The sequence below is a fragment of the Macaca mulatta genome, chromosome 4 (assembly GCF_049350105.2).
Source record: "Macaca mulatta isolate MMU2019108-1 chromosome 4, T2T-MMU8v2.0, whole genome shotgun sequence".
Lineage (NCBI taxonomy): Eukaryota > Metazoa > Chordata > Mammalia > Primates > Cercopithecidae > Macaca > Macaca mulatta.
In genome coordinates, this window is record NC_133409.1 from 161192707 (window position 1) to 161219692 (window position 26986).

The 26986-nt window shown below is 42.6% G+C and overlaps 1 protein-coding gene across 18 annotated transcripts in view; it reads right to left on the minus strand.

The window, feature by feature from the left end:
* LOC106997839 (uncharacterized) overlaps positions 1-26986 on the minus strand; it is a 547605-nt gene that overhangs the window by 278597 nt on the left and 242022 nt on the right. For all 18 annotated transcript variants that reach the window (XR_013417061.1, XR_013417051.1, XR_013417050.1 and 15 more), the window contains exon 4: positions 24540-24673. The gene's annotated coding sequence lies outside the window, so the exon portion shown is untranslated. The remainder of the gene's footprint in view (positions 1-24539; positions 24674-26986) is intronic.

The window sequence follows — 26986 nt, forward strand, 5'->3', positions numbered from 1 at the left end:
TTTGGGAGGCCAAGGCAGGTGGGTCACCTGAGGTCAGGAGTTCCAGACCAGCCTGGCCAACATGATGAAACCCCGTCTCTACTAAAAATACAAAACAAATTAGCTGGCCTTGCTGGCGTGTGCCTGTAATCCCAGCTACTCAGGAGGCTGAGGCAGGAGAATCACTTGAACCCAGGAGGTGGAGGTTACAATGAGTCGAGCTCGTGCCACAGCACTCCAGCCTGGACAACATGAGCAAAACTCCAACCACCTCCCCCCCCACCCCCGCCAAAAAAGAATCTCTTTGTATCACTCTTACAATTGCATGTGAATCTACAATTATCCCAAAATTAAAAAAAAAAAAAAAAAAAAAAAATTTTAAAGAGTGAAAAAGCTGGAGTGAGTGGCTATATTATTATCAGAAAAAAGTAGACTTCAGGACAAAGCAAGTTACCAGAGTTAAAAAGAGATACAACAGGCCAGGCGCAGTGGCTCATGTCTGTAATCCCAGCACTTTGAGAGGCCAAGGTGGGCGGATCACCTGAGGTCAGGAGTTCAAGACTAGCCTGGCCAACATGGCGAAACTCCATCTCTACTAAAAATACAAAAAGATTAGCCAGGCATGGTGGTGGGCACCTGTAATTCCAGCTACTCAGGAGGCTGAGGCAAGAGAATAGCTTGAACCAAGGAGGTGGAGGTTGCAGTGAGCTGAGATGCATGCCACTGCACTCCAGCCTGGGTAACAGAGCAGGACTCCGTCTCAAACAAAAAACAAAGAGATACAACATAATAATAAAATAACTGATTCACCAAGAAGATACAACAATTATGTATGTATATGCACCTAACAACAGAGCTTAAAATACATCAAACAGAACTGATTTAAAAAAAATTTTTTAATAATAGATAAATCTGACAGGGTGCAGTGGTTCACACCTATAATCCCAGCACTTTGGGAGGCCAAAGCAGGTGGATCACCTGAGGTCAGGAGTTTGAGACAAACCTGGCCAACATGGTGAATCATCATCTCTACTAAAATACAAAAAAATTAGCTGAGCATGGTGGCACATGTCTGTAATTCCAGCTACTTGAGAGTCTGAGGCACAAGAATCACCTGAACCTGGGAGGCAGTGGTTGCAGCGAGCTGAAATCACACCACTGCACTCCAGCCTGGGTGCCAGAGTGAGACTCCGACTCAAAAAAAAACAAAAGAATAGATAAATCTGCAGTTATAATCGTAGGCTTCAACACTATTCTCAGTAAGAGACAGAACTAGTTAACAGAAGACCAACAAGGATAGCCAAGCACTGAATGTCATGTTAACCAATTGAATCTAGTTGAACATTCCACCCAACACCACCAGCAAAATTCATATCCTTTTCAAAAGTAAATGGAACATACACCAAGAGAAATCATAGGGTGAGTCATTTGAAAAAAAATAAATAAACACCTCAACTAATTTTAAAAGACTGTGATCATACAATGCATGTTCTCAGGTTATAATTCAATTAAATTAGAAGTCAATAATAGGAAAATCTCCAAATATTTAGAAATTGAAAATCAATAGGTAAACTTCTAAAGTAGTTCCATTTATATGTGTTATATCTGAAATTGTGAAAATTATATGTAATTAAGTCTGTTGTATATTAAAAACCAGGAGAGAGTTAAGTCTGTGGAATTGCTGAAGTCATTTGGAAATCAGAAGCTAGGCTGAGTTTGTGCCCACTGTGGTGCTGCCAATATTGGTGTGGGCATTAAGGAACCCTTTGAACCATATTCTACAACTGCAATCTCATACTAAATAAAGGACTATTCCTTAACTAGTTGTTCATAAGTCACTTAAAAACTACAGTTTTTAATAGGGTCCCTTTCCCCTGTTTTTCTGTTAATCATCTTGCAATTTGTTAATAACAGTGATATGGTTTGGCTCTGTGTCCTCATCCAAATCTCATCTTGAATTGTAATCCCACCCACCCCATGTCCAGGGAGGGACGTGGTGGGAGGTAATTGGATCACGAGGGTAGGGGGACGGTTTCCCCAATGCTGTTCTTGTGATAGTGAGTGAGTTCTCACAAAAGCTGATAGCTTTTAAGTGTGGCACTTCCTCATACACTCATATGCTCTCTCTCACTCTCTCTACGTATATATATGTACATGTGTGCATATGTGTATATGTATCTGTATATATGTGTGCTATAGATATATATCTCTCTCCTGCCACCATGTAACTTGTGTCTTGCTTCCCCTTCCCCTTCCACCACGACTGTGTTTCCTGAGGCCTCCACAGCCATGCAGAACTGTGAGTCAATTAAATGTCTTCTCTTTATAAATTACCCAGTCTCAGATAGTATCTTTATAGCAGTGTAAAAACGAACTAATACAAACAGCAATATTCATTTAAGAATTCAATGCTATAAAACCTAATTAATTCAATACTGAGATTCGACATGCCTTCATCCAATCCAGTTTGTCTAGCTTCCTCTTACCCTTAGGTAAGTTTAGACATTCTATGATTAAAAGACTCTCCGTTTCTGAGACATGAACAACTTTTAGACACTTGAGACATACAGGTGACATTCTAATCTCAAGAAATATAAGAGTTGACTTAATAAGGGCATAGGTCAGGATTGAGATATTCTTTTAAATGTATCCGACAAAAGAGAGGTTGGTTATGGTTTATTTTAATGTTTTAGGTGTGTATTATATCAGTGTTTCTGAATTTTCTAATTTAAAATTCCACTCTCATCTCCAACAGGTAACAATGTAGTTATTTTAAAGGTAAAAGGAAAATATGCTAAAAACTAAATTGTGAGAGCATTATTAATATACATAAAGTATGCATTGTCACCATGATCTGCATTAACAACAACAAAAAAAAGTGTGTAACACCCATAGCCTCTATCCTCAACTGACATTCATTCATTCAACAAATATTGACTGTCTATCAGGTGCCAGACATTACACAGTCATTGCTCTTGAGAAATACCCAGTTCAGTGGGGAAGACAGACATATAAACAACAATTACAATCTAATATGATATTTGCTATAACAAAGGGGCCACAGACAGAAGTATATTGACAAATGCTTCACAAAGAAGACTTTGAGCTAGGCTTCTGAGTGAGAAGGACAGTGTCCGGGAGGGAGTGTGACAAGAGGAGGAGCCAAGAGAAGGATGAATCCATTCATACGGAATCAAACAGCATGATTTCTTAACAATAGAACTAGGGTACCTTAAACAGAATGAGGAGAGATAAAATGAGAGAAGGGCTTAGAAAAGACAGTTTAGGAAGGGTCTTAAGACATCCTGGAGGATTTGAGGCAGGGGAAAGATGTAATCAGAAATTTCTTCAAAACTCCTGTCTAGGCCGGGCACAGTGGCTCATGCCTGTAATCTCAGCACCTTGGGAGGCCAAGGCAGGTGGATCACTTGAGGTCAGGAGCTCAAGACTAGCCTGGCCAACATGGTGAAACCCCATCTTTACTAAAAATACAAAAATTAGCCAGGCATGGTGGCATGTGCCTGTTATCCCAGCTACTCGGGAGGCTGAGGCACGAGAATCACTTGAATCTGGGAGGCAGATGTTGCAGTGAGCTGAAATCGCACCACTGCACTCCAGCCTGAGTGATAGAGCAAGATTCCGTCTCAAAAAGAAAAAAATCTTGCCTATTGGCAGCATCTGTTGCAGTTCTCTAGCAAGTAATAAAAAGGGACTGAACCTTAAAACAATAGCCATAGAAATAGGAAAGACAAATTCTAGGGATATTTAGATTTAAAAGACTCTGTGATCCAATCAGCTGTGAGGAAGAGTCAAGGGTGGATCCCATCCTCCCACTTAGACAACACTTTAAAGGCAGGGAAGACAAGATTAAAAAGTTGGGTAAAAATAATAGATTCTCTTTGAACACGTTCATGTTTAATGTGATATACCTCCTAGGCAGCTAGATGGAGACTTAAAGCAGTACTAAATTTTGGAAACAGCAACATGGATTTTAGGAGACCAAAAAGACTTAAGGTAAAGGTATAGGAATCAGTGATTTATAAGAGTTGTTGAAGTTCCTGGGGATAAAGAAATCAAACAGAGAAAACATATTCTTATCATTCTTGTCATCTTATAAGAAATGCTTCATTGGCAAGGAGCACTGATTGGAAATTGGCTTAAAGTTTAACTATATGTAGTTTCCCTTATTTCAAAAAGTTTGTCCACAACTGTTCTAAAGTGATCATCATGAAAGCCAATAATTACGCAATGCTCTGCCATCAACGTTTAACCTCACTTCTGGAAGGAAGGATGAGAAACAGGCCTGCCTCCTGCCCGCTCCAGCCTGAAAAGGATTCCAACAACTGAAAAAACAGAGCCCAAGGACAGCAGGCTCTTCTCAGGTGAAGTTATCATCAAAACCACAAGCAATTCTCTCCTGTTTCCCACTCACATCCTCCTCCTTCCCCTGTGTTTTTCTGTGAATATATCTGCATGCCACAAATAGGCTACCAAGTCTTAGAGTAGGTGGTGCAAAGGTAAAATACAGTAAATTAGTTAAAAGGTAAATATGGCAAGGACAAATTCTATTGCTTTTTGATATCTCTGAGAAGGCAATGGAAGAGTTAGAACTAGCAAAGACGGTAGGAATTACAAGATCCAAGCAAATAGTTTCCTCTCTTTGGATTAGAGTTGGATATCCAATTGTATAAGTTTTAAGTGTGTAAAACTCCTGGCAGGAGGATTGAGGTGAAGAACGGGGAAGTACAGGAGGATTCCACCAAATTTTAGCTGCTCAGCAGACAAAATAATGTATGACAGGCATCTAGTCAGGGCTCTAGAAAAGTATTTGACCACTGCCAGAATCCAGAAAAACCAATGCTACCAAGCATCTAAAATGAAAAGTACCAGACCAGGCATGGTGGCTCACGCCTATAATTACAGCACTTTGGGAGGCCAAGGCGGGTGGATCATCTGAGGTCAGGAGTTCAAGACCCGCCTGGCCAACATGATGAAACCCTGTCTCTGCTAAAAATACAAAAATTAGCCGGGCATGGTGGCGAGTGCTTCTAACTCCAGCTACTCAGAAGGCTGAGGCAGGGAGAATTGCTTGAACCCGGGAGGCGGAGATTGCAGTTACTGAGATTGCACCACTGCCCTCCAGCCTAGGCAACAGAGTGAAACTCTTTCTCAAAAAATAAAAAAAAAAAAGTAAAGTACTGAGGCAGGCAGACCACTTGTGGTCAGGAGTTCAAGACCAGCCTGGCCAACACGGTGAAATCCCATCTCTACTAAAAGTACAACAATTACCCAGGCGTGGTGGTAGGCACCTGTAATCCCAGCTACTTGGGAGACTGAGGCAGGAGAATCGCTTGAACCCAGGAGGCAGAGGTTGCAGTGAGCTAAGAAGGCACCACTGCACTCCAGCCCAGGCAACAGAGCAAGATTCCGTCTCAATTAATCAATAAAATGAAAAGTAGTAGCCTTCTTAGCAGAAACCTCTCATAGCAGAGTGTTGTAAAAGATACTGAGGAGTCAGGAAATGGGGGAAAAAAACAGGGTCTGAGAGCTGCAAAGAGCTGAGGCTCACCTGAGCTTTTTGACTTCATTTCTGCATTAAGCAAAGAGCTCCCGCACTATACCACTGGCGTGTCAGGACTGACGTTGGTGGATGGAAAACGACACCTGGAGAGTTGCTCACTTCACCTAACATACAATTCTAAATAAAATGTTTCACTCTTCTGTGAGGTCTTTGATTATCACTAGCGAAATCTCTACAAATATAGAAACATGAACTGCTGCTGTCTGGTTAGGCCTGTCTTTCAGGGGCTGAAAAGTTGCTCTGGAAGCGGGGGCTTTCCTGACTTTGCCCTAAAGGTTTCTCAGACTGCTCTATAATAAAGATGATTGAAAAGCATATTATGTCAACAGATGCTTCTTTGGAAGGAGGAAAATAGGAGGACAATACCTCATCCATCAGAAAGAGCCAGACATACCTATAGGGTATGCAAAGCAAGCCAAAAAAAACTTCTTTGTCTGTTTTTTTTTTGAGGGGGGGGCAGGGGGGATTTGAGACAGGGTCTTGCTCTGTGGCCCAGGCTGGACTGCAGTGGCATAATCACGGCTCACAGCAGGCTCAAGAGATCCTTCTACCTCAGCTTCCTAGTAGCTGAGACTATAGGTATGTGCCACCACATCTGACTTTTTTATTTTTTATTTTTTTTGTAGAGGCAGGGTTTGACCATATTGCCCAGGCTGGTCTCAAACTCCTGAGCTCAAGCAATCTTCCAGAGTCAGCCTCCCAGAGGGCTAGGATTACAGGCATGAGCCACCGTACACCCAGTCTATATTATGTTTTGAAAAGGAGAAATAATTTATTGTACATCTACTGAGAAAAGAAAAAAAAAAAATGTGCCAGCAACACCCAAGATGATGTCATATCAGCAGCTAGTTTCAGGTCAAATACAGTACAACAGGAAGCTTGGGACTGAAGACAAGCAGCACCCAGCCCACTGGACCCGCCCCTAAACCAATCACCAGACTTGCTCCCAACCTACACATTCCACCGTGGATAGTGACAAGAACACTTTCCACTGTGGATAGTGAGACAGTAATTTGTATATTCAATTCTGGTATTTTAAAAGCTAGGCTGTGTATATACATGGAAATATCCGGTCTGTCAAGTATTCTATAGCTGAGAGGGTTCCATAAAATATCATCTAAGCACTTTCAAAATACAAAAAGTTAAATTCTTTTTAGCCACTCCATTTCTATCACTGCAGTCTCCAACCCTGCCAGGCTATGAAAACTGAGGCCAGTAATGACTTTACTCTGCCAGAACACTGAGTTGCAATCAAGGCAAGGATAATCAACTGCAAACAGAAGAAATCCATTAGAATCTAACATTGAAAAATTGGGGAATTGGGAATATTTGCTTTTAATGCTTACTCTTGGCCAAACCAATTAATACCTATGTCTATCCACAAAGCTCTTGTATAAGTTGTTGGGTGGAGGGAGGAAAATCACCATCACCATCATCACTACTGCCATTCATCATCACCACTGCCATCACCTCCGTCACCACCACCATCACTGCCACCATCACCATCACCATCATTACCACCACTGCAATAAAAAGTATGCATTTCTGGCTGGGTGCGGTGGCTTATGCCTGTAATTCCAGCACTTTGGGAGGCCGAGACGGGCGGATCACGAGGTCAGGAGATCGAGACCATCCTGGCTAACACGGTGAAACCCCGTCTCTACTAAAAATACAAAACATTAGCCAGGCATGGTGGCAGGCGCCTTGCAGTCCCAGTTACTAGAAAGGCTGAGACAGGAGAATCCTTTGAACCCGGGAGGCGGAGCTTGCAGTGAGCCGAGATCACGCCACTGCACTCCAGCCTGGACAACAGAGCGAGACTCCGTCTCAAAACAAACAAACAAACAAACAAAAAGTATGCATTTCTGCCCTCCAAAAGGCCACAGAAGCTTCCTTTCTTAGGAAATTGTACTGCTATATTTGCTGTTTTTCCTTTGCCCTCCTAAAGCTATCACCACATAATAAGCATCCTTTCAATAAAAGAAGAATAGGAAGAGGTCAAGATTGTTCAAGGATTCTAGGGCCCTGGTGATAGAAGACAGAGTGAATTTATGGCCCAAATGAAGTGTTTTTATCTTTGCATGGGAGAAAGATACTGTGACTAGTAGAGTGAGATACTAGAAAGAATGCAGCCTCTCTAACTCACTATCATTTGTAAATTCCCTGCCTGATTTCATAACAAATATCACTTTTCCTTCAGGGCCATTGGAAAGAAAAAAAAAAAAAGAATCACAGTGATAACAAAGGTGCCATTATTTCTGGTCGCATTTTCCTGTTAATAATCACAGTTATAGTCAACTAATCCCTGGGTTCTCACATCACTAAATAAATATTACCTGATGGCAAATATTAGTATCCCCAACTTTGCATTCCAAAGATGTCAAGAAACCTATCGGAAAGGTCAAATCTCAGTAAACAAGGCCAAAGTCAAAAAAAAAAAAAAAAATCCCCTATTTCCATTATTTCCTAGTTTCAACATAAATGTCTGTGTCTATGGCTCTCAATGGAATTTTCTACCAGGCACATCAATGGTCATAGTGGCCATTACAATCCTATCCTACTTGACATAATAAATTTGATTAGTAGAAGTTCATAAAAACAGAATCCTGGAAGGGATTCCTGGATCAGACACTCTTAACCCAAGATTTGTTAATTATAGGAGGGCATGAACATCTTTTAAGTTACAGTTTCAAAATTTGTGTACATGCACAGTTTTCTCTGGAAAAATCCCAGAGCTTTCCTAAATGCTCTGGGACTCATACTGTTCTCTCCATTTAAGAATCACTGACAGCAAATTAGTCACTCTCAATTCTTTTTTTTTTTTTTTTTTTTTTTTGAGACGGAGTCTCGCTCTGTCGCCCAGCCCAGGCTGGAGTGCAGTGGCGCGATCTCGGCTCACTGCAAGCTCCGCCTCCCGGGTTCACGCCATTCTCCTGCCTCAGCCTCCCGAGTAGCTGGGACTACAGGCGCCCACAACCGCGCCCGGCTAATTTTTTTTGTATTTTTAGTAGAGACGGGGTTTCACCGTGGTCTCGATCTCCTGACCTTGTGATCCGCCCGCCTCGGCCTCCCAAAGTGCTGGGATTACAGGCGTGAGCCACCGCGCCCGGCCTTCTCAATTCTTACTGTACATCAGAAGAGTCTCTGAGGAACTTTCATTTAAAAACACACTTCCCCACCGGGCGCAGTGGCTCACACCTGTAATCCCAGCACTTTGGGAGGCCAAGGTGGGTGGATCACTAGGTCAGGAGTTCGAGGCCAGCCTGGCCAATATGGTGAAACACCGTCTGTACTAAAACTACAACAATTAGCCAGGCGTGGTGGTGGGCGCCTGCAGTTCCAGCTACTCGGGAGGCTGAGACAGGAGAATCACTTGAACCTGCGAGGCAGAGGTTGCAGTGAGCACAGATCGTGCCACTGCACTCCAGCCTGGGTCACAGAGCAAAACTCCGTCTCAAAAACAAAACAAAACAAACAAAAACAAAAACACACACACTTCCCAAGGCCAAGCCCTAAACTGACTAAATCACAATATTGGTAGACAGAGCTTAAGCACATGAAATTTTCTAAATAACTTTTTTAAAAGGCTTTCAAGTGACTATTATACACACAGAGGGTTAAAAAACACTGTGTAGCTTCAATTGATTAGTCTTTTTATTTTATATAATCACTGAACTTTATCATTGGAAGAAATCCTAGATATTGGAAAACTAGCGCACTTCTTTTACAAAAAGAACCAGATCTGTTAATTAACTCGCACAGGATCATACAGCTAATTAGAAACAGAACCAAAATATTCTGCTTTAAACATATTTTATAAAACTACATTCAAATTTTTATTTTTTAAAAATCATAAAATAGGGTTTACCAGCCTCTCTACTAAGTCCCCTAAAACTATCTCCTGAATTTCTTCTTTAACAGAAAAAGTTCACCATCTTTTGTAGTTCATATGCAAAAAGTAACCTACATCTGCATAAAATTATTTTAAATATCACAGATGAACCATATTTATAGAGATAAACCATCATGGGTAATAAATTATGATAAACACACAGTGAAGATTGGTTGACCCCTTTATCAACTGAGTGAGAAGTTCCTGATTATCAAAATTACGGCTCACCACAATTTTTTATACTTTACTTTCTAGCTGTTTTATTTTATTTTTAATTATCAAAGCAAAGAACGAGAGCATACTTGCCCCCAGAAAAGGGTGTAAATAGCCAAGGCATCTCATGTCCTTCAGGAAGGTATTTACATGTCCCAAACCAGGAAGGATAGGCCCCTTTAATGGTAGATCAAATGACATCTATTTATCCTAACCGAAGACCCTTAAAATCCAATTTGAGTTGAAGAAAGAGAAAGAAGGAGGTGACTTTTCCTTTGTTAAATTTCACAATAAATTTATATCCAGACTCAGCAAGTGCTTTTCAGTGGCTTCACAGTAGCTGAGATAATTATAATACTGACCTCTTGATGTATGAGTCCCCATTGAGAGAAGTCAGCTGAATCCCAAGGACAGCATTCCAAGGCTATGGAAAGAATTCTTTCAGGACACACCCACTGAATGACTTGGTGCAGGCAGGATTTCTCCCTACCCCACTGAAGGAGACAGAACAGAGGGGAAAGGAGAGGAGCAGGGTTCACTTCATTGACAGGGACCCAGGCAGATAAGTAGTAAAAATAGTTAACATTCAAATGCTTACAATATGCCAAGAACCACTCTAAAGATTCTGTATTTACAATCAACGTTTCAGCCCGTGGACGGCATATGCCTATGTTCCCTTAAGATTGTAACGGAGCTGAAAATTCCTATTGCCCAGTGATGTCTTGATGATCCTGACCTGTGTAAACCTAAGCTAACGTATATGTTTGTGTATCAGTTTTTAACCACAACAAAAAAAAAGTTTAGAAAGTAAAAAAAAAAAAAAATCTGAAATGGAAAAAGCTTACAGATATAAGGAAAGAAAACGTTGTATAGGTGTACAATGTGTTTGTGTTTTAAGCTAAGTGTTTCTACAGAAGAGACACAAAATTTAAAAGTTTATAAAGTAAAAACAACACAGTAAGCTAAGGTTAATTTATTATTGAAAAAAAGGCACATAAATTTAGTATAGCTTCAGTGTTTCTAAAGTCTACAGTAGTGTAATGTCCTAGGCCTTCACAGTCACACACCACTCACTCACTGACTCACCCAGAGCAACTTCCAGTCCTGCAAGCTCCATATGTGCCCTAGACAGGTGTACCACTTTTTTGAGACAGAGTCTCACCCTGTCGCCCAGGCTAGAGTGCAATGGCGTGATCTCAGCTCACTGCAACCTCCGCCTCCCGGTTCAAATGATTCTTCTGCCTCAGCTTCCCAAGTAGTTGGGATTACAGGTGCCCACCACCATGCTCAGTTAGTTTTTGTATTTTTAGTAGAGATGAGGTTTCACCATGTTAGCCAGGCTGGTCTTAAACTCCTGACCTCGTGATCCACTCGCCTCAGCCTCTCAAAGTGCCGGGATTACAGGTGTGAGCCACTGTGCCTGGCCCCACTTTTTATCCTTTATGTCATATTTTTACTGTACCTTTTCTATGCTTATGTATGTTCAGATACACACATATCTAGCATTATGTCATAAATGCCTACAATATTTTGTACAGTAACGTGCTATAAGGTTTGTAGCCCAAGAGCAATAGGTTGCACCATCTAGCTTAGGTGTGTAGTAGGCTACACCATCTAGGTTTGTGTAAGTATACTCGATGATGTTTGCACAATGAAGAAATTATCCAGATTTCTCAGAACCTATCCCTGTTGTTAAGTCACTCATGACTGTACCACTTCCTGTGGATTACGAATTCTTGTTTGACCCCTCATAAAGCCTAGGACAATGCCTTAAATAGAGCAGAAACTGAATAAGCATTTTTTTTTTTTTTTTTTTTTTTAAGATGGAGTCTCGCTCCATCGCCCAGGCTGGAGTTCAGGGGCGTGATCTCAGCTCACTACAACCTCCAACTCCCTGGTTCAAGCGGTTCTCCTGTCTTAGCCTCCTGAGTAGCTGGGATTACAGGCACGCACCACCACGCCCAGCTAATTTTTGTATTTTTAGTAGAGACGAGGTTTCACCATGTCGGCCAGGATGGTGTTGATCTCCTGATCTTGTCATCCGCCTGCCTCAGCCTCCCAAAGTGCTGGGATTACAGGCGTAAGCCACCGTGCCCAGCCTGAATAAGCATTTGATTGAAGTGGAAAAGAAAAAATTCTAGAACATTAGTTCCAAAAAGCATAAGGATTTCCTGCAGTTAACAGTACTTCACACAAGCACTGAGTAATGCCATACTCTAGTTTTGTGATCATTTCTCTTTCCATATCTTTACCTCTGATGGAGGCAGAGTGCCTAGTCCTGGGCATGGATATATATGTTATTTGTGGAGCAAATGAGTGAAGAGAGAGGAAATCATCTTCAAGGAAACTACACATTTTTATATTTATCCTTCGTGTTTCCTCCTACTAAAGTGTTAGTTTCACGAAGACAGGAAGTTGTATCTATTTGTTCACTATTACCCACAACAATGCTTAGGCAAAAAAGGAATAGTCAATAAATACTTATTGCATTTATGTTATTGAAGGAATAAAATGCTAAATCAGAACACTGTAATCCTAGTACTTTGGAGGCCGAGGCGGGCAAATCACTTGAGGCCAGGAGTCCGAGACCAGCCTGACCAACATAGCAAAATCCTGTCTCTACTAAAAATACAAAAAATTAACCAGGCCTGGTCGCACGTCTGTAATCCCAGCTACTTGGGAGGCTGAGGCATGAGAATTGTTTGAACCTAGGAGGCAGAGGTGGCAGTTAGTTGAGATTGTGCCACTGTACTCCAGCCTGGGTGACAGAGTGAGAGTGCCTCTCAAACAAAAAAAAAAAAGCTAAGTTAAAACAGAGTTCTGTGCTAGGTCCTAGAGATGGAATGAGAATAATGCATCATCCTATACAGTAGAAAATAACTCAATCCCAGCATTGCTAAATGTTGACGTGATTAACACTGTGAAGGATAGCTTTTCTGATAGAACTTATTTTCATATAGGTGATAGTAACACTACAGAAGCACAGTCAGGCCGGGCACAGAGATTCACGCCTGTAATCCCAGCACTTTGGGAGACCAAGGCAGGCAGATCATGAGGTCAGGAGTTCAAGAACAACCTGAACAACACTGTAAAATCCCATCTCTACCAAGAAATATAAAAATTAGCCGCACATGGTGGCACATGCTTGCAATCCCAGCTACTCGGGAGGCTGAGGCAGGAGAATCACTTGAGCCCAGGAGACGGAGACTGCTGCGAGCCAAGACCCAGCCACTGCACTCCAGCCTGCGCAACAGAGCAAGATTGTCTCCAAAAAAAAAAAAAAAGCACAATCATATGTATTCTTTAGTGAATGCTCTCTGAATCCTGTGATGCCAACATAAGTCGCCGGGAAGAGGGACCCCTTCACTGTAATGCCCCCTCCCAGAGTGAGGACCAAAGTCAAAGTCACGTGCCCATCAGAAACCCAAAGTCCTTTTCTGCATCATGTGCCAAGTACCACAGCCCCAGTGCTCCCTATCCCAACTACCCACGCTTATTTATAAGGCCTGTGCAAATGTTCCTTCCACACACTCCAAGGGAGACAATCCTCAATATAGAATCCCGAGGCCCACAGGGTGAAAGGTGAATCCAGTGTGTATCCGGAATTGGTGGGTTCTTGGTCTCACTGACTTCAAGAATTAAGCCACGGACCCTCAGAGTGAGCTTTACAGTTCTTAAACATGGGGTGTCTGGAACTTGTTCCTTCAGAAGTTCAGATGTGTCTGGAGCTTCTTCTGGTGGGTTCGTACTCTCGCTGTAAAGAGTGAACCTGCAGATCTTTGTGGTGAGTGTTACAGATCTTAAAAGCAATGCATCTGGAGTTCTTCGTTCCTCCTCGTGGTCTTGCTAGCTTCAGGAGTGAGACTGCAGACCTTCTCGGTATTACAGCTCATAAAAGCAGCGTGGACCCGAAGAGCTATGAGCCCAAAAAGTAAGCAGCAGCAAGATTTACTGCAAACAACCAAGGACCGAGCAAGTTGCCACTGGCGAGCTCGGGAAGCCTGCTTTTATTCCCTTGTCTGGCCCCACCCACATTCTGCTGATTGGTCCATTTTACAGAGAGCTGATTGGTCTATTTTACAGAGAGGTGATTGGTCCGTTTTGACAGCGTGCTATTTGGGGCGCTTACAATCCTTGAGCAAGACACAGAGTCACAGAGTGCTAGTCCTCCAAGTCTCCACTAGGTTAGCTAGATACAGAGTGCTGATTGGTGCACATAGGATCCTCCAGCTAGATATAAAAGTTCTCCAAGTCCCCATCCAGTTCAGGAGCCCAGCTGGCTTCACCCAGTGGATCCTGCACCAGGGCTGAGGCAGAGCTGCCCGCCGTTTCCGAGTCGCGCCTGCACTCTTCAGCCCTTGGGTTGTCCATGGGATGGGGCGCCACGGAGCAGCGGATGGCACCCGTCGGGGAGGCTCAGGCCGCGCTGGAGCCTACCGCAGGGGGAGGAGCTCAGACACCTCGGGCTGCAGGTTCTGAGCCCTGCCCTGCCGGAAGGCAGCCAAACCCGGCGAGATTTTGAGTGCAGCGCCGGCAGGCCGGCACTGCTGGGGGACCCGGCACAACCGCCGCAGCTGTTGGCCTGGGTGATAAGCCCCTCACTGCCCTGGGCTGGCGGTGCCTGCCGTCCGCTCCGTGTGCGGGGCCCGCCAAGCCCACGTGCGCCCGCGCACGCCGGAACTCACACTGGCCCGCGAGCGCAGCACGCAGCCCGGGTTCCCGCCCGCGCCTCTCCCTCCACACCTCCCGGCAAGCAGAGGGAGGGGGCTCCGGCCTCAGCCAGCCCAGAGAGTGGCTCCCACGGTGCCGCGGCAGGCCGAAGGGCCCCTCAAGCGCCACCAGTGGACGCTGAGGCCAAGGAGGCGCTGAGAGTGAGGGCTGCTAGCACTTTGTCACCTATCACAGTGGACATACAGAACATGCTGTCCACAAGCATGACGACTAGATTCCTGCTCCCACTCACACTGTCTGGTCAGGCGTGGAAGTTGGCTAAGAATCTGAAAACTCAAAATTCAAACCTGCCCTTCAAGATGATTATAAAGGTGTATTTGTCAGAACAGAAAAATTTCCAAACATGTTTTGACATTTTTGTTTGATTTATAACTTCTAAATATTTACATACAGAGTATGTGGTCCTGCATTCACATTCTAGCCCCGGGCACCACAAATGTTAGGGGCAGGACTGCCCATCGGAGAAACTAAGGCTCAGGGCAGCTGACTTGCCTGAGGGCACAGGGCTAGGAGCTGGAAGAGCTAGAACCCAAACCCAGTTCTTCACAATCCAAGCATCATTACATAGGGTGAACCCCTCCCTCACTTTAACCACTTCAGAGCACTTTTGTGTGTGCTTCCCCGCCGTGATTACAGAAATCCTGGAGGATCCCAAGAGGTGAGGCCATGGAACCAGGAACAGCCCATCCTCTCTCCTTGCACCCTGTGTTTTCTCCTCAATACCACAGCAGCCAAATGTGATCCTAGGTGATCCTAAGCCCAGATGGTCGCTGTGCAAGTGCACACCTGTACATCCCCATAGTGTGGAGAGAATCTATGCTAGAAGTAAACAAGCAGCGGCACATGCCTCAGGAACCGCACAAGATGAAGCCTGAGGCTTCTGAACACACATCTTTTTACATCTCTAAACCCAGAAGTGCATTAGTGTTCTTGCAAAACAGGCTGTGCGGCAGTTTTAAAAGCCCAGCTATAATACCTTCATAAGACCTGTACTTACAGGGACCCTTTCATCCAGGAAATTCAAAGTACTTTACAAGCTCAGAGTCATTCATCCAAACACTCCAGGGAAGTATGCAGGTGGCCTAGGTTAGACTCATTGACGAAGAAACTGAGGCAACCTGACAGCCTTAAGTACCAGTCTTTAAAACGGTCTTTGCTTTTTGAAAATGAGTAGCTTTAAACATGCACAAAAAACATGCCACCGATAGAGGAGGAAAAAGAGATTTGCACTATTTTTGTAGATATTAAATTGAATGTAACAAAATTAAATACTATAGTCATAGAAATCTATGCCTTGGTGTAGCTTTCCAAATGAGCCACGAAAATTTATGCTCTGTCCACTACAAATGGCTTGTTAAATTTGAGATACTATCGCCTTTCAAAATGCAAATTCCATAATCACAAATTTTAAGACAGAAATTTCATTTTTTCCCCCCAAAATGGAATCAGGCTTTTACACCTTTAGCCAGAAAGCACTTAGCAAAGGTGATTAGCATATTCTCTCTGGACTAGATGGAATCAATATCAAGCCAGGGAGATTAGCTTCATTTGATTTTTAGTGGGAGGTAAATGGCCCCGGGGAAGTATGTCTGAGAGGAGTGGAGGAAGAGTCCTTTCATAAATAAGGGAGGTTAGGAGTTCAGGAAGAACAGAACATATAAAGTAGCCATTTTTGTTACCTTAATATAATCCAAATAAATGTTTGGACTGAATACATATATTTGAAAGTTATATTCATAGAAATAACCAACATTCAGTGAGTTATCATTTTGTTCTAACCACTGTACTTCCTGCTTATAAATAACCCATTTTATAGGCAAAACAAACAAAAAAGCCTCAGAAAAATTAATAGATCCATCTCAAAACAGTTTACCATGGAGTTAGAAAAATATTCGCTCATGTATTCAATAAGGCAACTACATAGAATCTGAAATATGAAAATATATATAAATTTCTCCCTGGGAGTTCATAATCTAGTAGAGAAATATGCAGGTAAAACAATTTTCCAAAAGGCATGTTCAAGGCACCATGGCAATGCAGTGGCAGCGGAATTAACTGAGGGTCTAGGGCAAGGAATATGAAGGATTTTGCAGACAGGATGTCCATTTCAACAGGCAGACCAAAGGAGAAAGGAATTCTAGACTGATGACAATGGCTTATGTGAATGCATGAAGACATAAGAGAACCTAATCTAGGTCTCTGGGGTCATCTGGCATGCCTAGAGAGAATGAGGATGCATAAGAACAGGTACTAAAAGTTAATCCTGGGCTGGATAAGTGTGCATAGGTAGGAAATTAGATATTAAGAATTAATTATTCAGCCGGTGCAGTGGCTCACGCCTGTAACCCTAGCACTTTGGGAGGCCCAGGCAGGCAAATCACCTGAGGTTGGGAGTTCAAGACCACCCTGACCAAAATGGAGAAAACCCATCTCTACTAAAAATACAAAGTTAGCTGGGTGCAATGGCACATGCCTGTAATCTCAGCTACTCGGGAGGCTGAGAGGGAGAATCGCTTGAACCCGGGAGGTGGAGGTTGCAGTGAGCTGAGATCACGCCATTGCACTTCAGCCTGGGCAACAAGAGCAAAACTCTATCTCAAAAAAAAAAAAAAAAAAAAGAATTAATTACTTTTGCAATTGTGTATATCTTATCCGCCCAAACAAGCTATGTCTCCTTGATGGGAAAAAAATCTCCCCTTGGATTCTAGTAGAACAGTTTACGCCTAAAATGGTTTAATCTAAATCTCTGATTGCTATTACTTCTTCATCACCATCATCAGAGCTAGCACTTAGACAATGGCTACAGGCATCACTATTAGCTCTTTATGTATAATAACCTATTTAAATCTTGAAAGAGCCCAGTGAGGTAAACTGTATTACCAGCACCATTCTACAGAGGAGCTGAGGCACAGGAATGTGCCTAGAACACACATCTGCCAAATCACACTGTATGGAATTTATGTCCCAAAACACACACAAAACTGAAGTGCAAAATTATGTTACAGAATTTTCTGACTCCTTAATTATCAATTCTCTTCCCTCCCATCCCACACACTCCCATAGTCATAAGCAAATGTCATGGACTTGCCAGGAGATGACTAATAAGCTCACCAACACTTCTTCTCAGCCATCACACAGTATCTGCCACTTTCCTCCTCTCCTGTTCGGTCCCATCCAGTGATATCCACCAATGAGAACCAGTGTCAAAAGTGCTAATGGTCAAGATATTAATTTAGCTGCTGAGCTCCCAGTGAGGTCACTTCGCAAGGCTGCACAAGCCACTTTCTCTGCTACTGCCAACCCTATCCCTGATGTAGTTACTGATGCCACTTAACATACTCAATGTGGCACACAGATTTTGGTAAATCAGTCATCTGGAGATTTTGCTTTCACTTTTAACACAGCCCAGTCTCCCTATGTTTCCAACATGATTCTGTTCCATTGGAAAGTAATCCAAGTGATTGGCAGCATGCTTCCCTTGGAATCCTCTTTCCGTCTATTAACACATTTTTCAACTTTGGTTTACATAAACATCCCTCCATTCGATTGTGAGCTCCTTTGGGCAAGCCTTAAAGAGGTACATAAACTTTCATAAACTCAAATTGCTAGTAGGCATTCAGCTTGTTGAATGAATGAGTCGAGCATTAATGTTCTAACTCCACTGTAAGCTCTTTGAGACTGTACAAGCTTCTATTCACTTTTCTGTTTCTCAGTTTCTTTTGTTTTTGTTTGTTTGTTTGTTTGTTTGTTTGTTTTTTGAGACGGAGTCTTGCTCTGTCGCCCAGGCTGGAGTGCAGTGGTGCAATCTCGGCTCACTGCAAGCTCCACTCCCCGGGTTCAAGCCATTCTCCTGCCTCAGCCTCCCGAGTAGCTGGGACTACAGGCGCCCACCACCACGCCCGGCTAATTTTTTTATTTTTAGTAGAGATGGGGTTTCACCGTGTTAGCCAGGATGGTCTCGATCTCCTGACCTCGTGATCTGCCTGCCTTAGCCTCCCAAAGTGCTGGGATTACAGGCGTGAGCCACCACACCCGGCCTGTTTCTCAGTTTCTTGTTTGTAAAATGAATTAATAAGAGCATGAGCTTCAAAGGGTTTCTGTGAAGATCTGTAAAGCAGTTAAAATGGTACATAGCCTACAATAAGCATCTAATAAATCTTAGTCACCATCTATATCTATATACTTAACAGCTACTTATTGTTTTGTATAAGATGTGAACAAAAGTTCTCTGAAAAGGAATTTGGAGGAAAGAGACTTTATTTCAGTGAACTGGAGAAATTTGGTTTAAAAGGAAGGTGCATTCCAGAGAACAGAAAGAGGATTTGGGTTTTATAGCAAATGTTCCCACCCAGGTTTCCAATCGAGTCTGTTAATTCAAAGATCTGAAACTTGTTTAGTTTCTATTGGTTGACACAAGTGAGTGCTGTTGATTGGTTGATACAGCTGAGCCCTGATTGGTCAATATAGCTGAGCTTTGATTAGTTGCTTCAGATGAGCTCTCAAAGTCCCAAAGTTAAAAAGATGTAGGGTTTTCCAGGGTTTTGGTGAACTCAGAGTATGTGTGGGGCCTCAAGTCAGCAAATGGCTGCTTGACTCTATGTTAAATCTAGGCCCACTTTAGCCACTTGGGATCCATCTTGAAAAATTGGCTTTTTCAGGTTCTCGTTTTTTCACAGACATAACCAGTGTCTATTTGTGCTTTGGATATTTCTGTTCAATTCAACTGTCTTCCTATAGAACGAGGACTTTCCCAGAGGTACTTCAGACAGTCATGAAAACAAACTCCTGGAGACCAAAACACCAGACCTCCAGACGTGTCCAGACTGATCTGAATTCAAGAGTATGAGTGAGGAAAGATAAGGCCAAAGGCATAATACCAGGTACAACCAAAGGCACATTTTCCACGTGAACTTAAAACGATCAACTTGGCCGGGCGCGGTGGCTCAAGCCTGTAATCCCAGCACTTTGGGAGACCAAGAGGTCAGGAGATTGAAATCATCCTGGCTAACACGGTGAAACCCCGTCTCTACTAAAAAATACGAAAAACTAGCCGGGCGAGGTGGCGGGTGCCTGTAGTCCCAGCTACTCGGGAGGCTGAGACAGGAGAATGGCGTAAACCCGGGAGGCGGAGCTTGCAGTGAGCTGAGATCCGGCCACTGCACTCCAGCCTGGGCAACAGAGCGAGACTCCGTCTCAAAAAGAAAAAATCAACTAAAAAGAGAAGACATGCCTATGGCCATGGATGGGCTATGCTTCTGGGTGGCAATACACAGCATACAACTGACCCAAGTGCCATTCCTACCTACCTGATAAATGGCTGTCAAGAATTATGGCAGTGGGCTGCTCTGCATTTTGGTTGACACACCAACATAAATCCGACTAATATTAGACTGTGTGACCTCACCCTAGGACCCGAGCCAGAGGTTTCACTTGAGATCTCGGAAGTTATCAGATCTGGAAAGTGTTTCAGTTGCTTTCTCTTTTAGTCCATTTTAAGCAAAACAAAAGGCAGCACGGACCCAAAGAGGCAAGAAGGTAAAACCAGAAATTGTCTATACTCCATTACCCCAAATTACCTGATGATGAATAAATATTCATTGTTCCATGGTTTCCATAAAAAGTAAACACCTATTAAAAAAGACCTGATTTTCGTCATGCCTTTAATCTCTTCCTTTTCGCTTATATCAGAGAGAGAATATTCATGCTTCCTGACCAAAAGATATGCCTCTAATACAACCTTAGACAAACTCTGACCCAAACCCTGATTCGGTGTTCTTTTTTTTTTTTTAATTCAGACAGAGTCTCACTCTGTCGCCCAGGCTGGAGTGCAATGGCTCGATCTCGGCTCACCACAATCTCTGCCTCCCAAGTTCAAGCGATTCTCCTGCCTCAGCCTCCCAAGTAGCTGGGTTTACAGGCATATGCCATCACACCCAGCTAATTTTTTTATTTTTAGTAGAGACGGGGTTTTGCCATGTTAGCCAGGCTGGTCTCAAACTCTTGACCTCAGGTGATCCGCCCACCTCAGCCTCCCCAAAGTGCTGGGATTACAGGCGCCACCCACCCGGCCATTATATTCTTTTGCTTTCACTCCTCAGTCAGTCCACTGCAATCCCTTAACCAAGACTCAGCCCGGAACATACCACTGCACTCCTCCCAGTAGGCCTTAGTGGAAAAGCTGAAATTACACTGACGTTAGAGGTGCCGTCCTGATATTTGTTGGCTGAATGATCTCAGTTGACTTTCTTCACCTCTCCAGGCCTCAGTTTCTACATCTATAACCGGAATTTGATCTCTGCAGCCTCCTTACCACCCAAATTCTCACAAGGGTCATTAGCCCATAGGTTTCCAGGTGTGCGGTGAAGCACAGAATGCTGAGAATCCACACCCCACTCTTAGCATATGGATGAAGAAGTTCTAAGGAAGCACATGTGTTGGAGGGTAGGGGGAGCTGCCTGGGTAAAAAATACCAAGACAACTGAATATGGGAGAAAAACACTTCTCTCGTCCCCAACTGAAATTGAAAATTGTTTGAATGTGTGCAAGCACAAAGAATAGCTGTCAGGGAGCCCAGTGGTGTGAAGAAAACCTGAAATCATCCCTCTCTATCAGTACAGAGCATCTTTGTATCCTTGTATCTGCTGTAACTGGAAATGGAGAATTAGGCAGATGGAGTGTTTTTAAGGGATTGGACAATTTATTAGGTGCTATAAAACATAAGCAATCAATAAATAATATTTCAATTGATTTCAACATCTTTCCACTGGTGCTCTTTGGGAAATTTCAAGCTGACGCCAAAATGTTCCAGTCTGCTCTCTGCTGCTCATTTAGTGAATTCCCATGTGTCAATACACAAATTTAGAAGCTCAGAACAGCAGAGGCCACCAATATGGCCGCCCAGCATTGAAGAATGTAATCACTCAATGTTTCAGGATCTACCCGTCAAACACTGACAGCTCACAATCAATCAAAGAAGTTACTTTGTAAAACTGACTCTTTTTCTCCCTTGATTTTGAGACCTAGAAGTCTGTATTGCTTGACTCTTCTGGAAAATTTTGAGATTCACACTTCACTTTCAACTTTGTGGATTGAGCTTTGTCTCTTAAAGACAATAGTGAATGGTTTTGTACTGGCTATTAAGTCTGCTTTTAAGAGTAGTTTAGGTATTCTTTGCAAAGAGGCATCTGTTATTTCCATCATGTTATTTTATTTTCAATTTTTCCTTTTTCCCTTCCATTTTAAATCCCCCCTCGGTGGTGTGCCTAAGTGCTCAGGTAATACACATACAAATGCTTCAACAGACAGATGGGTAAGTACCATCTCATGGTGCCCATACTTCTTAGTGAAAAAAGTACCCAGAACAGTGTGCAGTAATTCCATCCCCTCAAGTGCTATAATAATCCCTGCAGATGGTAGTTCTGCAACTAAAACTGCAGCACAATGGATATATAAATTAGGGCTACCAATAATGCTTGACAATACAATGAAGTAAGTATTCTAATATTCCCATTTCTACTACACACATTACATAAAACCAGAAAAATTACTTTTAAGACAAGTAGCGAAATAAAACTTGCTAAAACGTTTTGCAAAGTCAGTGCTACATTCTCATCTTTTTCCATACGCGATTTTCATATAACTGAGTGTATACTCCAAACAGAAAATTTTCTTAAGCTGTAGATCTCATCAGCTTTGTAGGTTAGTCTCTATGAGCACAGGATACCTGAAAGCTGGTCAATGAATAATATTTCAGAAATCTTTACTAACATGCTAATCACAATTGGATAGCTCTCATTTAATTCTTTAAAAAAAAATAAGTATTATTATTATCCTCATCTTCTAGCTGAGGAAATTAAAGCAGAAAGAGGTTAAATAATTTAGTTAAGGTCACATCACTAGTGGCAACAGAACTGGGATTTAAACCTGGGAATTCGACTCCTAAGCACTTAGCTACTATACAACATTACCCTGGTAGTAGTACTAGAGTCCTTAATTTCACAGGGGTAGGGGAGGAGACTCATATATTTGCCTTAAAAAACATCTTCTTAAAATGCCAGACCAACACAGATCCAGTCCAGTGGGATTTGCCTACAGAAATACCTAGAGGACCTAGACCTAAACTTAATAGATTCCTTTGCCTATGGGATATACTTCCAGCACAAAGTCCAGAAGCAAGGCCAGGACCCCTGTGAATTACGAGGATCAGTGGGAGCCCATGGCTATCTGCCTCCTTGTTTACCTGCTTTTAGTTATCCGGAGATATTGTGTCTCCTGAACTGTGCACATATGAAAAAATGTCAAGGTCATCAATATTTACCTCTCATGAACCCAAAGGTCCCATTAAAAGGGTACCAGTTATTTGTGGGAATGTTTTAGTCACCTGGCACAGATGGGAGAGGAGGAAGAGCTTGGAACTATTGACATTTTATCGTAATCTCTAATATGAGAAGTCTACTGCCACCACCAAAGTCAAAGCTGAAATTAATATTTGTAACATAAAAGTATCATGGGTGCTACTCAGTTTTCATGAATCTAACGTCACCAACAATAACAAGTCGGAAGATCCCGTCACATTCGGCGCAACAGGAAAGCTCTGCACAGCATGCAATTCCGAAGTGATGATGATACACTAAATGCCAGATACAGCATTCAGATTCTTGTCCTCTTTTTATTTTTTCAAGTATGAAGTTCTTGTTCTTTGTTACTTTTTTAAAGTATGAACACAGGCTAGTCGTTTTGTGTACATTCCACCCCACCCTAAAAATGTTGCTGTATTTATCATCACACTTTTTTTTTTTTTTTTTTTGAGACAGTGTCTCACTTTGTCACCCAGACTGGAGTGCAATCTTGGCTCACTGCAGCCTCGACCTCCCAAGCTCAAGTGATCTTCCCACCTCACCCTACAGAGAACCTGGAACCACAGGCACGCATCACCACATCCAACTAATTTTTTTATTATTTGCAGAGGCGAGGTCTCATTAGGCTGCACAGGCTGGTCTCAAACTCCTGGGCTCAAGTGATCCACCTGCCTCAGCATCCCAGAGTGCTAGGATTACAAGTGTGAGACACCAGTGCACCCAGCCAACACTCCTAATTCTTTTTTTTTTTTTTTTTTTTGAGGCAGAGTCTTGCTGTGTCACCCAGACTGGAGTGCGGTGGTGCAATCTCAGCTCACTGCAACCTCTGCCTCCTGGGTTCAAGTGATTCTCCTGCTTCAGCCTTCCAAGTAACTGGGACTACATGTGCACGCCACCACGCCCAGCTAACTTTTGTATTTTTAGTAAAGACAGAGTTTCACCATGTTGGCCAGGATGGTCTCTATCTCTTGACCTCTTGATCCACCCGCCTCGGCCATCCAAAGTGCTGGGATTCTAGGCATTGAGCCACTGCCCCCAGCCCACTCCCAATTCTTGATAATTCTTTAACTTTGTAAAAAGAAACTGAGTTCTACAAATAGGCCACTAAGTTTCTCTGATGTCTCAATATAAGAATATCAACAGCAGAAAGCATGGAGGAAAGATATATAAAATTTAGCAGGGTGTCTGCATGATGTAACCAGGACTGACATACTAACATTTTTAATGACAATCTCCACTGGGTGTGGTGGCTCACATTTGCCAGCCATGGTGTCTCACTCCTGTAATCCCAGCACTTTGGGAGGCTGAGGTGGGTGGATCACCTGAAGTCAGGAGTTCGAGACCAGCCTGGCCAACATAGTAAAACCCCATCTCTACTAAAAATACAAAAATTAGCCAGGCATGGTGGCGGGCGCCTATAATCCAGCTACTTGGGAAGCTGAGGCAGGAGAATCGGTTGAACCCGGGGGGTGGGGTGGCAGAGGTTGCCGTGAGCCAAGATCGTGCCACTACACTCCAGCCCGGGTAACAACAGCGAAACTCCGTCTCAAACAAAAAAATGAAAGAGAGGGAGGGAGGGAGGGAGGGAGGGAGGAAATCTCCATGGGAAAAAAAAACAAAAACAGGACAACTCTGAAGACTCTCCTGCTTGCAATTAAGAGGTATACCCAGAAAGTATCAAAAGTTGTATTCTTCCAGTTGAAATCTTGTCAATTTCATCTTCCTGTTTTGATTACTGGTCTTCTGAAAAGGGGCCTGTGGTATTACAAATTATCCCATTACTCACTCCTCTCAGGTAACTCTGCTGGAAAGGGAAAGAAGTAAATCTTGGAGTCCTGCACTTCCATCCGTTAATCATATCCATGCATGCCCTCAAAAGCAGTAAATCACCGTCTTTCACTGTATTGCCATGATTCACACCTGAAACAGAGCAGAGAAGACAGGTATTCAGAAATGCCATGCCCAGAAAAAAGGTATCTTAATACACTAAAAACAACGACACTTAGGCACACCGGTATTGCTTCTTCTCAAAAAGACATCACACCAGCAAGTACAGTTTATCATTCTAATTAAGGGTCATCAGCCGTGTTAAAGGCAAATTTTATAGACCAAAGCTTTCCAAACAGAACATTTTAGGACTCAGTACCCTTTCCAAGCTCTATTAAAACCAAACATCTATATCATGTTAACCCACTTGGGCAGCACGACTTTAATTAGTAAAATTAGCCCTGTTGTTTGGCCAACTTTCCTCTCATAAACTCTGCAAGGCAGAAACATGGCCAATCATATGTTTTAAGATGCTACCTAATTATATAAAAGCACTCATCAAACTTTACATAGAAGTTTAAAAATCAAAACATATCATTAATCCGGAAGAAAAACATATTTGAGGCCGGGCGCGGTGGCTCAAGCCTGTAATCCCAGCACTTTGGGAGGCCGAGACGGGCGGATCACGAGGTCAGGATATCGAGACCATCCTGGCTAACACAGTGAAACCCCGTCTCTACTAAAAAAATACAAAAAACTAGCCGGGCGAGGTGGCGGGCGCCTGTAGTCCCAGCTACTCAGGAGGCTGAGGCAGGAGAATGGCGTAAACCCGGGAGGCGGAGCTTGCAGTGAGCCGAGATCCGGCCACTGCACTCCAGCCTGGGCGACAGAGCGAGACTCCGCCTCAAAAAAAAAAAAAAAAAGAAAGAAAAAAGAAAAACATATTTGAGGTTACCTCATTTTGTAAGATTATGTGCTCATTTACTACATGAGGAAAAAGGGCTTCTGATAGTCAAACGCCTTCTTTTAATTTAATTACCAGAAAATGCAAACTGTTTTCAGGTTTACCTGAATGTTATCAGTTTGAGTGGATTTTCCTATTCAATACACAATTGCCCTGCTTCCACTGGTCTTGTTAAGAAGAGGCAGTAACAGAAGCCCACACTCGGTATTTTTAAGCATATTTAAAATCTCTCTAGCTGGGGAGATAAGAACACCTCCCTCTTGCCAATCAAATGCCAACAGCCAACAGAACAAGGCCAAATGATAGAAAACACCTCCTGCAGATTTTACTCAACTTTTTCGTTGAGCTTGCACCATCATTATCAGCTGCCCTTCACAACTGCCAGCCTGTTCCATTAAACTTGCTATCAACTCAATATCAGCAGGATAACAGTACGATGGTCTCCCAGCTCCTAGATTTGGGAGACTGATGAGTGGATGCTAATGAGGTCTCTGCCTGCAAGATGTATTTTTTATATTTGATTCCCTGACCTTAATTTTTACATCATTCAAAAATCTGGAACTAAAGCTCACATTGGGTATAGAAATGACACTTCTTCAGCAAGAACCAGACCTGGCTGACAGTCTGTTTCTTTAACTGCCTTTCAGCAAAATGGCCGACTCAAGGATTAGGCTCTGAAATGGCTGAGAACAGGGATTTGTAAGACAAAGAATGACACATATTTCTGACAGCTGTGAATATATACATAGAAGAGAAGTATCTTTTAAATAAAAGCCATTGTGATACATGTAAATGGAATAATGTAATTGAAAATAGATTTAAAAAAAAAGAAAATGAACTCAATGCTACCACATTTTTAAGGATGTTTTCATTTTTTTTTAATTGATTTTAAAGGGCTTTGTAATAAGATTATATGCCCTACATTGCAGTACCAAAAGCTCTTTGACTGCATATAAATGACTGTGGTCTGCTCAACTTTCAACACAGGATGTTCTTACCCAGACTCCATCACCACTATATTTTTTAAAAGGCATCTCCTTTGAATTTTGGGTTGTGCTGTGGAAACCTACAACTCATAATGCCTTCGCCTAAATGTACAGGCACACACAAAAATTATTCTTTTTCCCCAATAAGCCTCTGCTAATTGATATCTGCCATTCATATTAAAGTACATGGATATAATATGTTCCTAATAAAAGGAATACACCTTGATGCACATTCCACCACAGAACATGAGGCCCTGAGGTTACTTCAACCTTAACAGTGCCATGAATTACTTTTTGGATGACAGATTTTTTTTTTAATCCCATGTGTTATGTTTTAGCTCCAGCTTTAAAACTGTGCAAATGGAAGGAAAACTATCTTAGTAAACATTCCCCTATCATCAGGTTTAAGAGAATTTTATTTCTAGTTTTAAGGAACAATATAAAATAAACCACAGAGGCTGGTGTCTGTCAGATATGAAGTGTCCAAAGATTAAACCACAGTGACCTATCTCTCTG